Source organism: Leptonotus elevatus, chromosome 1 (assembly GCF_054856555.1).
Source record: "Leptonotus elevatus isolate MCC_2025b chromosome 1, RoL_Lele_1.0, whole genome shotgun sequence".
Classification (NCBI taxonomy): Eukaryota; Metazoa; Chordata; class Actinopteri; order Syngnathiformes; family Syngnathidae; genus Leptonotus; species Leptonotus elevatus.
The window spans coordinates 30,461,824-30,475,833 of record NC_141239.1 but is presented as its reverse complement, the minus strand read 5'-3'; the positions used below and the strand labels follow the sequence as shown (position 1 = coordinate 30,475,833).

The 14,010-nt window shown below is 43.2% G+C and overlaps 1 protein-coding gene across 1 annotated transcript in view; it reads right to left on the bottom strand.

Annotated features, from left to right (window-relative positions):
* grin2ca (glutamate receptor, ionotropic, N-methyl D-aspartate 2Ca) overlaps nt 1-11,036 on the bottom strand; it is a 69,934-nt gene extending 58,898 nt beyond the window's left edge. Inside the window, exon 1 of the mRNA XM_086090663.1 lies at nt 10,971-11,036. The gene's annotated coding sequence lies outside the window, so the exon portion shown is untranslated. The remainder of the gene's footprint in view (nt 1-10,970) is intronic.
* Between the last annotated feature and the right edge of the window lie 2,974 nt (nt 11,037-14,010).

Here is a 14,010-nt window from a genome sequence, read left to right as displayed (position 1 = left end):
TCTCTTTAAATAAATGTCTGAAATGACGGCTGAGTGAGTACCATTGGCTCTCCTTGCCCACATGCGGGAGTATTACAGTAGGGCATTAAAGGCTCCATTTCTTTCCCACCCATTTTAGTCCAAGTCATCATACCATTGTAGTTTTTCCGGGGTCATTAACCAGCTCCTGAAAGCCCCACTTACGCAGGATGCCAATCAAGTGTCCTTCACTCAGTCTGTGTTTACATGTTTAACTCTGCTCCTAATCTGCTTCAATCCGGAGCTAATTAACTAATCTGCGAAGCGTCACTCTTGTCTAAATGAGTGTGTGTGTTGGCACGCACCCACATCTGCAGGTTCTCGAGATGCCAGTGTAAAATCCCCCAAAAGTAAATGTGGTGTAGGGCAGTTGACTTCCTGCTGCTTTGCCATTTAACCGTTGTTCAACTCCCTTTACAATCTGAAGAACACCAAAGTCCCGCTGGGTTCATCCCCGCACATCTCTCACCGCGCTAATCACGACCATCTTATCTTATGTGTTCTTAATTCATTAGAACACCTCCTAACACCAGCAAGGGGCCACTTTGCGCTTTTAATCAAAGCCATTAAGACGTCAGCGGGGGTGTCTTGGCTGTGACACGGAAACCAGGACGTTTATTCGCCGTGCCTCCTCATTAACGAGACAAGACGTGATTTAGTGTTATTGGATGAAAGCCTGCCCTGGTGGAAATATCGCAAAATATGATCATTACGAGTGCCAATAAAGGCTCACGATGTGTGCACGATCGGCGGTGGGGGTTTGGTCTTGTAAATACTCAGTTAATTCCTTTGAAGGGTCCTCGGGTCTTAGCAGGGCTCTGTAGTGTGTGGGTTTTACTCACATTTGCCACTGAGAGTAGCCAACTACAAAGTGTGCTTAATAGCAAATGTCAAAGAAGAGCTGCCTCAGTTGTGGATAGTTTTATTTTTATTTTTTTTTGTTTTTGAGAGCTCAGTATTGTTCATTCAGCAGCCTTCCCGAGTCAACTTATCATCATCATCGCTCTCTTATGGGTTTTGTGTGCGTGCGTGCGTGCGTGCGTGTGAGTTTGTGCTCTTTAATTCACCTGAAACCTGTTAAAAAAAAACTTCATTTTAACCGGATACTTTCCAGTCCCGCCAAAGTTGTGAAGATGTCAGGAGACCAGAGGAAGGATCAAAGGAAAGAAATATGAAACAAAGTGAAATCCAGCACCAACCAGACACCACCTACCATCCAGAGTTACAAAACCAGAATCTTTCACCAACCCCAGAAACATCTCAATTCCAACAGATTAGGGAGACCTCAAGAGACCAGAGGAAAGACTAAAGGAAGGATAGAAGAAGCAGATTGAGAGCCACAAACACCAGCCTCCACTGATTGTGGACAGTTTTCAAAAGCAGTTGAAAAATTGTCCAGGCATTTCAGTCAAACGCGATTGTTCAATTAGGTTTTTTTTGTGTATTAAGTACACACTGGTGGTATGGGTTCAAGAAATGTCAATGTCAACATGGAGCCTCGATTAAAGGATTTTACCATTCCAGTGGGAAATAAAAGGACTGGACCAAGCAGTCCAGACCTGTGAACTAGACATCATCAGCATCTTTTAAATGCCACAGCAGTTAGAGGGCTGTCATTCTCCTTTCTATTGCAATTCTGTCTCTGGAATCCCAGCGGTATCCCATCACATTACAGATGTCCCGGTGGAACAGTCCGAATAAACGTCTCCATTAAAGGACGCCAATCATGTCGTGTGGTGCCTGGTGGCGTTTGCTCGGTCACCAATTGAACAGATTGCACGCCAACGTGTTTGCTGGCTGTGGATTATCTGGGTCGGTGTAATCCATTTTTCCTATAACACGTTGGTTTGATGTTTACCTGAAGCTTTAGAGGCCTCCACGTGCCCGTTCCGACATGGATATTCCCACTTTGACCCGCCTGCCGGCCCTGACTGACAGGTGACTGATGGGTGGGCGGCTATGGAGCGTTCCGCTGGCAGCCATGTTGTGTATATGGAGCGGGGATAAGTGTAAGGCGATGGTTAATCTGATACGGTGGCTGCCCGTGCTAAACCAGACCGCTAGCCCACCCCGCCGTCCCTCCACCCCCCCGTTGCCAGTCCAGCTGTCACCGTGGACTGGACGGATGCCCACACACATGCAGTTGACCCCTGACACGCACACACGCATACACGGCCTGTAATCCACATATGAGCAGACCACTTTTGTCTTAATCTGTCTTGGAGGGAGGGTGTAGTTGTGTAGTATTTTTTTTTTTTTTTACAGCATTTCTCTGCAGCCACTGTTCAAACAGCCGCCTATGAAAATTGAGTTTAATACGTAGCTCCCGTCTGAGGGATTTCCTCTCAAAATTTCAAAGCCGATTTCTAACCTGACTTGGTGGAGTTGAATTTATTTTGGGGCAAATCTGGTTGACGTCATACCTCTTAAATATACGCACTTCTCAACAATGAACTATAATCACTTTGAAGGACTTCTTGGGACGGTTATTCATCAGCTGAAGTGGTGGTATAGTTCTCATCAAAAATGGTTCCTCTTCGCCCCCTTATATTTGACAGACGTGCCAGATTGAGGGCTCAGTGAGAGAATAAAAAGTTTGAAGGAAATTGTAGAGTTACTGCATTTATCATCACACGCGTCCTTTAAAAAACTGTGATTTATGAGAGTTTCATGTTTTCTGGCAATGCTCCATCCAGACACAAAATGACAATATCATTCATAATGCAATTTTCAATGTAACATTTTTGTGTGTTACTTATATGTGGTTGAAATTTGGTAACACTCGAACAAAATTTCAAGGGCAGGTTTTTCGAAGTCTTTTTGAAGACACCTAGAAATGTTGTAAATGGCTGTAAAACGTCCATTTTAAACCAGAATGGCAAACTTTTCCTGTGTGCTTTCGTGTATGGCTTCTTGGGAGTTTTTGGTGTCTCGTCATGGTTGGCATATATGCCTACTAACTTTCATGTTACTCATGAAACTGACTTTGGAGGCCGATTTTTGCTACAAATTCCAAAGGGTGCCACCGAGCCATTTTCTTGAGTGTTCAATAACCTGAAAATACACGAGTAAAAATGGCAGACTTCCTGTTTTTTTAGGCACTGCATATGAGATTTATTTTAAATTTTTTTGGGTGAGTCTACATGCCACCAAATTTCTTGTTGCCAATAAAACTAATTTCAGGAGCAAAATTTTCCAAAATGCTCACGGTTATTTGACCCTAGTCGAATGGGTGTTTCAAACCAAATTGGCAGACGTCCTGTCTTTTTAGGCATTGCTGCTTGATACTTTTTTGTGGGTCCTCTACTATGTTTTGAGCGTAACCGTAAAATGGCCTCTAGAATTCAAAATGTCAGACTTCTTGTTCATTTTCAGTCATGGAAATACTTTTTTTGCATGCTCTTCACAAATGACATGCGTCCCAGATTTCATGGTGCAAAATGAAAGTGGCTTTGTGTGCTGAGTTTTCCAACAAGTCAGAATGGTGCTACTGAGCCATTTTTGAGGATATTGCTCCCAATGACTCAAAATTGGCAGCTTCAAAGCAAAATGTCAGACTTCCTATTCAATTTCATTCATCGCTTCATGAGACCTTTTTGTAAGTCTACTCATGATATACATGCTTACCAAATTCCATGTTGCTAATTGAAACTGGTTTTGGGGTTAAGTTTACCTGAATGTCTGGAGGGTGCTTTGACCCCAAAATGGATGCTTCAAATTAACCAAAATTGCAAACTTCCTGTGTCTTATCAGGCATGGCGTCTTGAGACTTTCATAGACATGTCTATCAAGTTTCACGTTGAAGTCAAACTGGCTTTAGGGGCTAATAATTTGTTGACTGTGTTAACAGGGAAAGCTCTCAAAATAGCCGTTCAAAGAAGGAACACATATTTAGCCTTAAATACAAACTTCATCATCATTTCACTTTTTGTTTCTCAAACACAATATACTTTTTAAAACTTGTTAAAGCATGAATACTAAAGAAAGGTTCCTGTTCCAAGCTGCTTGATGTGAAACATTCAAGCGTTCCACGTCTCACAGCAATTAAGCTCGTCCGTTCCCCGCCATTACCAACGTCACATGGACCGAGCCGTGCTACCACGTGCACGCATACTTGCCGTCCAGAACGACAAGGATGGAGATGCATGCCTTCCCCCCTTTGCCTGCGGTGTGTCAGTTTTCCTTCCCAGCAGGGATGATGCGTTTGAGGAGGTGCGAACGATACCGCGCTATGAATTTCAATGGGCCAGGAACTCTGGCGTGCCCGTGAGCGCAGCCATAAACTCTGGAGAGGCGAGTGCGAGAAAGTTCGGCCTGACACCTGACAATATGACTTCTAGTAGCCCCCGATTGGCGATATCATCAGCCCCACAGCCTTAACCTCCGCAAGCCTGCTACGCTATGGTGACGTGGCTGTCAAGTGTCCATAAATTGCAAGAATACGCTTCACGCGGCAATGTTTGGTGATTTAGCTTCCCCCTCCCCCAGACCTTGGAGAGATTGCATTGATGTTCTGGTTACTGCCCTCGTGGTTGCGGTGCCATAAATGTTTACCGTCCTGCTTACTGGTGACTGGCTTTCAATCCTAACCAGTGGCCAATGAAAGCGGAGTATTCAGGAGCACCCACGTGTTCGTGTTCGTGTTCGTACGTTTTTATGTCTCCTTCGTTTTCAGATGTGGTCTGCAGATAAATTCGTTATTGAACGTTTGATGGAGCACGCACACTCAAGGTGTCATTGGGATAGCACAAACCATACATGAGGTACATGCTACACAGAGTTAACTGCCTGCGGAAGACAGTGATAACGAGTGAAATGTTCACCGTCAAATATGTTTGAGCCGAATTTATTCCCCAAATCCACAATTCATGTCAGGTGCAATAACAATGTGGGATATGCTGTTCTACCATGCTTTTGGATTTAGTGCTGAAGACGGTTAGGTATACATGTTGTTCATTAACGTGTCGATTGTGGAACTTCTCTTATTTGCCAAAGCTGGAAAATAAAAATAATAATTTTCTCAACTTCTGTGCAGCCATTTACGAAGTGTAGCTTTCACAAAGAAAAGAAACCTTCTGATCAGTTCACTTGTTGAATATTAAACATTTACTTCTATCAAAACACAGACTACGTTTACATGCAGTCAATACTCGGGTTATGGTCAGAATTCCGGTTTGTGGAACAATCAGGGCAACACGTTTACATGCGTGGCGGACTGAGTTACTCTCATTTACATTCAGAGCTGTGCGATACTTGAGATTTTGGTATTGATCAATACTAAGTAAATACTGGTACCAATATCGCCGATACAGATACCAAGTACTTTTAGATTCATAAAATATTAAGGTATTTTAAATCATTTGTCCTTTTAAATACTTCTCTTTTTTTCAAATGAGACTTTCTTGTTAGGTTCTTAACTACACGTGCCATAAGATAATATCCTCAACAGAAACATACCTGGGCTGTTATTTAAATTTGCAATGTAGTAATAAAATTCATATTTTTAGTCCCTGTCATTCTTCTGCACTCAAAGAAATGTCAGCCACCGCGGAGAAAGCTTTACTGGGCTGGATGCATGTGTGTTTACATGGTGGACTATGCTTAGGTCACCTTCGTGTGGAAAGTAGGAGGCGAAAGCAAATGATCGATACTGCGTTGTATCGGGCCACAAATGCGCTACAGATGCTGGCCCGCTGATGGAGTACAGATTTCATAATTGAATACTTTCCTCTGTTCGGGTACTATCGAGGCAAGCTCGGTGCACCACACCTGCTAGCAGCAACAAGCTTCAGTTGGCTAGCTAGTGCAGCTAAATACATTATTGGCATCTTCTCCATGGTGGCAAATAAACTGCACATTTGACAAATATCATTCTCACGAAGGGATGATGAGACAGAAAGTCAAAGTAAACAGAAGATGGAGAAGCCATGCTAACTGCTAAGCTAAAATTTAAAATCAGAATTAAGTGTTTTGATGATCGAGTAGACTACTGTACACTTTTCGCATAAGTCTGGCTGGAACTGCTTTAAAGCGGAGCATATCCAACTTTGAACAGCAAAATAGCCGGCAATTCAAAGATAGCTTACGAGGCATTTCCCTCCAAAATCAACACTGGATGGTTACAAATGAAATCCGTCTCAACAACAGCTGACACCTCAGGGTTTCTGTTAATGTGTGGTGGTAATTTTGTCGTCAATCCCCCTTCCCCCCGCCTGTATTTTAACCTTTTGTTTTCATTTGGACCTGACCGGGATGTTTTGGGGCGGAGACTCAACCTCTTTTCCCTCCAGCCAATCACAGACTGCTCCTAAAAATTCAAAAGTTTCCCCTCAAACAAAATCACTAATTAACAAAACTGCTCCGCAAACAAAAAAAAGTTATTTTGAGGCTTGCTGTGTATTAATAAAAATATTTGATTGTAAATGCTTGTCCGGGTACAAAAATTGTTCAGACAGACACCAACAACTGACAGCTACGCAAGATAAACTCATTGATTGGTTCAATGTATTGTTTGATCATAAACAGGAAACAGCCCACCAAATGCAACGAGCAGCACCCTCCGACATTTACCGGTCAAGTGCATCCACAGCAATGGCAAAGTTCCTTCTGATTTCTCGGTCAGGTATTTTCAGGACGCCGATATTTCTCTTCGAAGCAAACAGAGGGGCCTTCAATTTTTAGTGAAGGGTATCTTCACTCCCTCACCTTGCAATTTTGCCCTAATACAAAGGAAATACACGTCACTGCCTGATGCCACAGAAGTCAAAAAACATCAGCGTCGCCTCACTCACTTCGACCGATTGTCAGCAAAACCGAAGTTTTTGGAAATTGTTCCTGTCAAGCAGGGTAAGAATGAATTTATATTACCTCATAGTTTCGATGTTTTGTTGGCATTAATACTAAATACTAAGTCATCAAACATTAGCGTGGAAGGTTAGCTACCCGGAGCTATCGTTAGCCTTTGGCTAAAAACAACAATAGAGAACATTACCTTAGTGCGGACGTAGTAGTTTCAAGTAATTTTGGAGGGATTCAACTGGTCGTGTGCTCTTCCACAAAGTTTGATCCAGCGCAGACATTTTTCGTCGTTGTTTGAGGGTTTAGGGAAGGGAATTAACCGGACAATGTCAGGCGGACACCTCCTTCCAGTCGATCGGGATAACAGTTATCTCTCTTACACAAGCCGTGACTGCAGCGTTTAATGCACCACCGGTAGCCAGATGGCTGTGTTTGTCCAATGCAAAACACGCGTGCCGACGCAGAAATGACGTCTTGCGTCTTGATTGGTTTACTAGGTCATGTGGGCGTGGTTTAAGGTAAGGTCAATTAACACATAACAGGTGCTCTCCAAATTTAGCGGGCAAAAAAATGTAATAAAAAAGCCTTTTTAAAGCCACTGAACGTAGAATATTCCATTTCGAATCGCTAGACACCACGCACATTACGTCACATCCACAGACAGGGCGCGGGAAATTCTAACCCGATTCCAGTCCTAAAAACTATTGGCCAGAGGCTTGAAGGAGTACCCATTGTGAACAGCTAAGGTTTCAGTCATAAATGGTCAAATAAAAAGCTTACTGTAAAGTTATATTTGGGGAAAAAAGTTCCATACGGCAGCTTTAATTAAGTAAGCGATTAAAAACAAACAAATGTGCACACGCCTTCACCTGAGAGCAGGTTAGATGGCAGTTGGACAAACTTGTTGATCATTTATCTCCTCTGATGCATTCTGAACAAAAAAAAAAGAAGAAATGTTGAGAAAGAAAATCTACAAATTTAACCAACTTGCTTTGCTTAAAACAACTAAACAAAAAACAACTTTTTCTCAACTTACTGTTGCACAAATTCTCTCTGTCTGGATGTGGAAATATTTGTGAAGGAAACAAAGCAAGATAAACTTGTTGATCGCTATTTCTACAAACTTTACATTTGAGTTCTTGTTTCTTAACTTATTGAGTTGCCAATGCTTTCTGTCGGGCTAGCAAAGACTTTCCAACAACAACAGACCACTGCGGTATACTTCTTGATCAATAAACACAATTTATTCATCTGTCTTCATGATGAACTTAATGGAGCACAAGCACTTTTTGTCTGGATACAAAAAGCTTTTGGAAACCGACAACTACGTGAGTTAAAAAACTAGATGATTAATAATAATTGTGTTGACCAGTAAACTCATTTTCTTGTTCTCCTTTTGACTTTATATTCACATAATACCCAGTATGTGTGTGTGTTCATTTGTTACACTACGTGTGAAGTGTTCATAAACAAAGTTGTCCATTAGTGCTGTTTGTGTGTCGCCTTGAAAAGTATGTGTTTGTGTTTACACATCCACATTGTACGAGATCTAATTACTCAAACGCCGACATGCTTGAAGTAGCGTAATGAAGAGCCATTCGTCACCTGCCGGACTGCCGTGCCACTGTTTACACGCCCCCTTCATACTCGGGTGAAACAAGTCATATTTTATCCCCGTTTCATTATCGCGGTGTCATTTGAGAGTTAGTGTTTCAGCAGCGTCCTCTCGCTCCCGATGTTCTGCTTTTATTTTGACTTTCACCCCATTTCCACAGAGGCCAGGGAGAATTCGGCAAATAATCCGTGTGGATTTCGTCAGGTCAATGATGTCAGGAGTGAATGTAGGACACCAAATTGTTTCATGAACGGAAAAAAGGAAGGAAAAGGCTGGATTGAATTATTTTCCTCCTCAAGCTTGTCACAGCTTTTGGGGATTGACCCCCCTGCCGGCCTTTAAAATTGTGCCTGTATTGAATGATATGATTAAAGTGGCTCACATTACACAACTTTACGTCAAATTCCACAATGGCATAAAAAAAATCCCGTATACCCAAAAAATAAAAAATAAAATGAAACAAGTTTGCTGACGGACAAGGTTTTGGCGTCCTTGAGTTCCAATTTGTGAACGCTAAATTTAGTGTCAGGTCTTTGTTTTGGGGAATTGAATTTAAAAAATAACCTTGTCATATCTGATTTGCAATCTTTGCGGCGTCCTTGTCATGTCTCCAAAGATCACCATGTAAATCTACCATGTACGCCTCACTTTGGATTAACACATGCACTCTGGTCTACTAAATAGGAACCGTTTTTTCTGTTGACTTTGCTTATAGTTTCGATTGACACATTTGATTGATAGTTGCCTAAAGCTGGTGTGGCATGCTCCGATTATCTCAACGACTCGCATCACACTCATAAAGATTCTGTTCCACCAACGATCTAGAACAGGAATAGGGAACCCTGGTCCTCGAGAGCCACTGTCCTGCCCGTTTTCCATGACTCCTTCCTCCAACACAGCGAACTCAAATGATCAACTAATCAGGAAGCTTTGTATGAGCCTAATAACGATCTTGTTCATGAATCAGGTGTGTTGGTGGAGGGAGACATGGAAAATAGGCAGGACAGTGGCTCTCGAGGACCAGGGTTTCCTACAACTGATCTAGAGTATAATCCTCCAAAGACAGAAGCCATGTGTGAATAAACCAAATGAAGAAAGAACATCCTAACCACACAAGACACAATATACAAGAGTATACGAGAGGAAGGAACGATTGTGGTTTTGGGGTAATGTAATGGAAAATCGCCAAACTTAAAAAAAAAAAAAAAGACTGACAAATTCTGGAGACAGTGTGAAAGCTATTTTTTGCCGGAGACTTAAAATAAGCACACTCTGGCTCCCCACCGCTCTACGAGCTGTCGTCCATTTCTGAGGTTCATTGGACTTTATATTTGTTTTTGTTTCACCCGCTTCCTAGTTCCTCAGTCAGGTCACTTGATTGGCTACATTCCGTTTCATGTCACATAACACAGAGTCATGACAGGGGAGCCGTTAGCTTTCCACACACACATGAAGACTCGTTTAATATTTAAGAATATCAGTGGGAAAAATTCACACAACACACCTCATCACACAATGATTTTATACCATGTGTATGGTTTTAAGATATTTGTTGCCCTTGGTCAGGAGGTGGCAAGAGGAGACATAAACAGCCCAATTGTGTTTGTGTGTACCAGGTTTAAGCGAGTTCAAAGCCTTATTCCGATGAACGATTGGTAGCTCCCAAAATGTCATATGACCATTATTGTCATTTTCAATTATAGAACTGGTGTTCCCTGATCTCTCGATCCAAAATGTTATAATATATGTTGTTACCTTTGCCTTTTCTTGTTTAGCTTTTGTTTTTAGCCTTAGCATTCCCAGTCCACAGATGGCTGAAATATCTTCTTGTTCTTTAGTAGTCATTGCCAACATTTTGAAGCACACACTATCGATATCTACAATCCTTAAATGGCACCGCAATGACTCAAAAAGTCAACGTGTCATTTTCTCTTAGTTGCTTTGTATACATAGTGTGAACATTCGTGAGCTTTGACTTTCCGACACTAGATTCTTATTCGTAAAATCCTTCAGTGCAGTATATTGCCCAAGTTAGTTAACAATTTGGGTCAGTCAATGTAAGTTTTCTTCTTAACCAAGCTTCCCGTATTCAGATCGATCAGTCTGGGCGTCCAACGGCTCCGCTTTAATATACTGTATCTTTATGCAGATTGCAGCTGCTTTGTGCTTGTCAGCAACCACAAGTGCAGTAGCGGACCCTTCAAGATCCACGGCAAGCTCTCACATACTGACAAAGTGCCTCTCCGGCGGCAGGTGTGCGGCCATCGATAAGCTGCTCCGACTGTTTGCAATGACTCATTGATCTACTACTGACTGTGCTGCCTCACCACCGCCGACCCGACTGCTAACCCCCTGGCAAGTTAAAGCAACAGTTCGCGCACACCTTTCGACACACTCAGCGGGATATCTGATTCCCTGCAGAGGACCTGAATACCTCCACCAAGCATTTGACTAAAACAAATCGAGAATGTCCACATGAATCCTGGCTACTTTCTGAAGTGCGTCTCTTTTCAAGTAGTACAAATGACAAGGTTCTTACCTGTGTCGGCGATCCTCATCCAGCCCGGAACTGTCAGCGCTCATTCCTGTCCTTGATCCTCCTCTTCCCCCTCTTCTTCCCCCGTCCCCTTCTTCTTTTCCCTCTTTCTCCCCCTGCACTTGTTTGAGTCTATTTCAGTAGCAGCAACAGAGGAGCCCGCTGCGACGGCGGCATGGTTTCCAGCACTTTGGCAGAAGGTCACATTATCACTGGCTGGTGAGGAGGAGGGAAGGAGGTGGTAGAGGAGGAGTTGGCGGGGTGATGATGCGACGGGATGGAGAGATCTCAGAGTGAGCAAATTAACACATGGTGGCTCTTCACACTCACTTTAGGCTAAATGTTCCGGTTGGGAAGGTGAGACATTTGGCTCGGGGAGGAGATCTCAGGTAAACGTCCCTGGGTGCTTTGAGCGTGCAAAGCCTTTTTATTTTAAAGATGTTTAGCCACCTCTGGGAGAGTAATAATCCCGGTGTTGGCCCGAGATCGATGCTTGGAAGGGAAACAAACCTCCAAAAGTATGCCAGAAACTTAGCAAAACAAATCCTCCTCCAAGTGGTACTCCATTTTTCTGTGGGGATACCTGTCCTTCTGAGGCTGATCCTTCAGGGTGACCCTGGTCTCCTTCTTCCCCCAGCCTCCCCTCCTCACCCTCGCCTGGCGCTCCAGCTCCATCAAAGCAAGTCCAGGAGAGAGGAGAGAGCAGATGGTGACGGCGCGGGAGACAGATGTGAGCAAGACCGCCGTCTGAGTTTGGAAAATTCCTTTCAACTGATTATTTTTTTTTGTCTTGATGTTTCACTCACTTCCTGTCCCGTTTTTGGTATCTCCCCCCCCCCGTCCCACCTGCACCCCGCTGTCCACCATCAGCGGGGCTCTCACTGGCCAGTCGTAATCCTGACTGCAACACGGCGTATCACAGGAAGGGCTTGTGAGCTCTAATGATTATGTAGTAAGGATTTATTCTTCACCCTCCCTCCTCTACTCTTGCCTCTCTCCTCTCCGTGTATCAAACCCCCCTCCCTTCCGGATGCTCTGCAACTACACAGACACTTTTTTTCTCCCCTCCCGTCGACGTCTAATGCGTCATCACAATCTCTTAGTGGCGTTCTGCTACAGGTCTCACTGTAGCTCACATCAACAGGTTTGCCCTTGACTCGCTCTCTGGGAATTGTCCTCTCTGTGTGTGTGATCTATCAAGGTTGTGGGGAGGTAACTGGACTTATTCTGCCTGGTTGAGTCGAACTGTCTGGCTAAGAATCCCAGATCAGAGGTTGTAGTTGTTGGCAAGCCAGGATTAATGACTGAAAACAGAAGTCTGTTTAGACATCACGTGAAGAGTTCATGGACATGGACATAAACCCCTTTTACACAGAGTTTCACAGGAACAGTGATGGCATTTATTTGCCACATCCCTCCAAAATTTAATTAGATATAGAAGTGAGTCTTGTGTGTTAAAACTTCGAATCTTAGTCCCAGACTCTCACTATCCCTTTACAGACTCAGACGTCTGAGCAAATTTGCAGGTCCACCTTAACTCCCCAAAATGCCGTAAACCTCCCCCACTGTGTTTTGCTTGTAAGGACTTGGCTTTGGGAACCAGAAGGCCAGAGGTTTGAAATACAGATGAAAAAAAGGAAAAGTGAAGATTCGAGCAGACAAATCCCCATGGATTGAAATATGCACATTTGGGACTAGCGTGATCTGTCATGTATCATGTGCTTGTCTTTTCAGTGTTTCAATCGAAGACTTTGAAACATTTTTTGTCAAAGGCGTGTTTGGCTAATTGACTTGCTTAACAACATTTAATCTACAGACTATTGTTAGATTTTTTGTTAAAAGCTTTGGTCAAACTGCTTGAAGACTTGAAACCTCTTCATCAAGTTCAGCCACAAGTCAAAAGACAAGCCCTTGAACAAAATTGTTGTCTGATAGAGAGCAAAAGTCATCGTGATTTAAGCGATGTTCAGGAACGTCTCAGTATTGTCTTGAGTGGTTTCTTCAGAGCATCCAGCCATGCTTATATATTTTTTTACTTGGACCTTCAGTGGGGACATCATATTAAGATTAAGATTCACTGATTGTCACACCCACCTAAGTGGGGCGAAATTCGTTCTCCGCACTTGACCCATCCCCTGAGGGAGCGGTGAGCAGCAGCAGCAGCAGCAGCAGCCGCGCTCGGGAATCATATGGTGATCTAACCTCCCAATTCCAACCCTTTATGCTGAGTGTCAAGCAGAGCGACAATGGGTCCCATTTTTTTTGATAGTCTTTGGTATGACCCCGCCGGGAATTGAACCCACGACCTCCCAGTCTCAGGGCGGACACTGTACCACTAGGTCACTGAGCTGGTATATCCTTGAACCATCTCCAAGCTGAAATTTGATTGGTCAAAAAAGCCATCAAAAAAAGTATACAGCAAAAATAAATGCTTTTAAATGAATATAATACATTGTTGGGAATAAATTAATACAATTTCAACGACCAAATACTACAATTTAGGTTGTAAATGTACTGTCAGTGGTGCACCCACCACTTAATGCCCCTCATGTGAGACGGGATACGTTTTTCCTCTCTCAGCCAAGGTGGCAATTTGAGATTTTCCATTTAAAATGGAAAACAAATGGTAACTAAGTGATTCTCTCCCCGTTTCCACAAGGACTTGTTCAGTCTCCAAATGTCGTTAAGCCGCTTGTCTTCATAAGTGCAGGAGCTGGCAGCATTCCAGCAGTTGGCCATCTTTGACAAAAATGATGACGAAAGGGAATTTCATGCTTCAAACAGCAGAGGACACCTAGTTCTGTCTCAAATTCTTTTGGTCCACGCTGAGGATGTAAACAGTTGAAAACTGAAGGCCAGTTCAAATAATTTTGTTGTGCAGTGACCCACCACCAATTTGCAGTTTGGTTTTCACATATTCACCTGAAGTGTACCCCTTTTTTATCGTTGGCGATATGTTCTAGAGCAGGGTTCACCAATTCCGGTCCTCGAGGTCCGGAGTCCTGCAGGCTTTACTTGTAGATGTTTCCGCCCACTAGCACAC